Genomic DNA, 2,900 nt, shown 5'->3' with positions numbered 1-2,900 from the left:
GAGGGGGGGGAACGGGACGGGGGGGGCGGGAGGCCGCGTCCAGGGGGGCCCGGGAAACCCGGTTTGGGAACTGGCTGGGGAGAGTGAGAAAGAAAGAGAGCCGGGGCGTGCAGAACACGTTTCACATCACCTCAGAGCTGTGGAATTTCCTCTCTTCTGGGGGGAGGCCTGTGAAGATGAAGTTGGTTGAAGGTTAGTCGGTGATGAATAATAGCCCAAAGGCGCCTGATTGAGGGTGTTACCGAGTGACTGGTGTTTACACGCAGGGATTCGGTGGTGGGGAAGGGAGGTGAGAGCCGGGGCCGTCTTCGGTCCGAGCTGGTAAGCAAAGGCGGTGACCCGAGGATGGAGCCCATGTATGGACTTTATTTGTGTCTAACCCCTGTGGTATGCGGAGCCCCAAGTGCGGGCCGAGGAGGGGCGCGAGAGGAATGGGAAGGTGATTAGAAAAGGCGGGAGAACCTCCACCGCGGGTGAGGGATCCGGGGCCCTGCGGGCACGAGCTGGGTTCTGCTTTGTGTCTCGGGCGTCCCCGGGGCGGTCCCTGCAGCTCTGTTTCTGTTCCAGCCGGGCCACGTGCTCCGCGCCACTCCACTGTCACCGCCCCGCGCTCCGAGGCCTGACCTCCCAAGAGCGGCGCTCATTTCTTTCCTTCTACCCAGGCTGGTGTCCTTTCTCTTGGTCTTAAGAGAAAGAGGGCACCCCCCTCAAAACCTCCACCCCAGTGTGAAAGTCTGCGAAGCAGGGTCAGTGGTCGGGAAGGCCAGGGACACCTTCTTTGGGAAAGGATCGAGATAGTGGAGGATCCTTGGGTCACGTTCTGGCAGAAACAGGCCTGAAGGATAGGTCGTGGGAACACGGAATCAAGCAGTGGGAAAAGGGTGTTTAGAGAAAAGGAGTATTTATTAAACCCTGATACCAACCATAATCAGGCAACCTATTGTTCTAATGTGATGCGTAGAGAGTTATTAGATGGGGTATATATCACCCCCCTACCACAGATGACAAAAATATTGCTTGTTTGGGAAAAAGTAGAATACAATAAAATATACTTGTCACAAACCATACCAAGCTTCATTTCATCTTTTTTCTCTTGTTTCAGAAAGCTGTTTAGGATTTTGCAGTCTCTCGGGGTCATCATTTTCAAACACCTATTAGTGCCATATTGTAGTCGTGTGAGCGGTTCAGTGAATAAAGATTTCTGGTTGATAGATTGCTAAAGCAAAAAGCCTTTTGCACTATCTCTTTTGAATTGCTACTGAGCTGTATAGAACCATACACTCCGTCCCTGTTTTTATCATTTTACAAACTGTACACTCACATTCTTCCTCTCCTTTCTCTCTTTTCCAAACACCTTCCCCCAGCAGTTTTGGAAAATAAATACAGTGTTTCTTTCTCTGTGTTATCTCCTCTCTGGCTACCTCTCCAAGGAGAGCTGTAGCCTTGACCCTTGCCAGACTAAACCCAGTTTCCCTAATCTACACTGGTCTCTTTTTTTTTTTTTTTTTTTTAAAGTAATGTCTACATTCAGCTTGGGACTTGAACTCACAACCCTGAGATCAAGAGTTGCCCGCTCCACAGACTGAACCACCAGGCTCCCCTAGGCTGTTCTTTCCCGAACCCACAGTCATTTTCTAAGTTTAACTTTTTTTTTGAAAGGTTTATTAAATTTGGGGTGGAAACTATTATTTGAACTGGTCCTTCTGGATTTCTTAGTGGTTTCCTAAGAACAGGTAAGGGTGCTAACTCAAGTGATATTTCCGTTGAGCCCAAGTAAAATAAGCCAACAGCATGTTTTTCTAGTCTTAGTTGACATGAAAATTAATTTTTGAAAGTCCTGTAGTCAGCTTAGTCCATCATCACCTGCTGTTGACCTTCGTGGCGGATCTAAGGACTCAGATGTTAAAATTAGAACTGACTTTGAGTACTGGCCCTATTTACCAGCTTGCACCTTATTTTTATTTAACTAACACTTATACAGCATTTACTATGTGCCAAGCACTGTTCTAAGCATTTTACAAATATTTGCTGGGCCAATCCTCGTAGTCGTCTTATTATTATGTAACACTATTACGGAGTAGTGTTACTGTCCTCGCTTTAGAGATGAGGAATCTGGAGATGTGAGGTCATTTGCCAACTGACAAACAAGAATTTAAGCTTGCTTCCCTAGCACATCCCCTGTGAGGTGGGAGACAAGCTGTTTCCGCACCCCCCGCCCTACTACCTTGGACGAGTCGCTCAGCAGTGCGGGGGCCCTGTGAAGCGTGGGAAACTGCGGCAGCAGGGAAGATGGGGCATTTCCACACATGTGAAAACCCAAAGAGCAAAGCCAGAGGGAGGGGAGATTTCGAGGGCTGCTCCTCCCACCCCCATCCCCGTGTAGAGCAGCATACCTTCTTATAATTCAATTCACAGCCTCAGTCCTGTACCATTTCCGTTTCCTTGAACTGCATCTAGACATGATTCTGGTCCCCACCAGCTTCTGACCTCATTACTCATTCTGTTTACAGGTTGGCCTCACCCTTCAGACTGCCCTGATTTCCCAGATAGGAATTTGGCTGCCCTCATTGACTATGATTCAGATTTTCACCCCGGCCACATTGCACTAAAGCCCTCCTGGGTACACAGCCCTCTAGTCAGACTGATAGCAAGATCCCTTCCTTCTTCCTTCCCCGAGACCCCTGTCATGGGTAAGGCAGGGCTTTATGAATATATCCTGCTCCAGAAAGTTGGGGCAGGGTCACAGAGAACCTTGAATGGAATCTGGGGGGGGGATCCATCGAAGGATTTGGATGGAGGAGGGGGCTGGGTAAGGTGATGAAGGAGGCTTTGGGGGAGACTCGGTTGTGCAGAACAGGTCGGAGGAAGGATGAGGCTCTGGAGGCCGGGGCATCCCTGAA

The 2,900-nt window shown here is 49.4% G+C and overlaps 1 long non-coding RNA gene across 2 annotated transcripts in view; it reads right to left on the bottom strand.

The window, feature by feature from the left end:
* The window catches only part of LOC117802328, a 7,150-nt gene extending 4,676 nt beyond the window's left edge, over window positions 1–2,474 (bottom strand). Inside the window, exons 1-2 of one of the 2 annotated variants that reach the window (XR_004625475.1) lie at window positions 2,394–2,474; window positions 131–168 (exon numbers count right to left, since the gene is read on the bottom strand). This is a non-coding gene — a long non-coding RNA (uncharacterized LOC117802328). The remainder of the gene's footprint in view (window positions 1–130; window positions 169–2,393) is intronic. The other variant, XR_004625474.1, reaches the window with a different exon arrangement.
* Window positions 2,475–2,900: the final 426 nt, after the last annotated feature.

Source organism: Ailuropoda melanoleuca, chromosome 5 (assembly GCF_002007445.2).
Source record: "Ailuropoda melanoleuca isolate Jingjing chromosome 5, ASM200744v2, whole genome shotgun sequence".
Lineage (NCBI taxonomy): Eukaryota > Metazoa > Chordata > Mammalia > Carnivora > Ursidae > Ailuropoda > Ailuropoda melanoleuca.
Note: the sequence above shows the minus strand (reverse complement) of the source record. Positions and strands in the feature narration are given on the sequence as shown.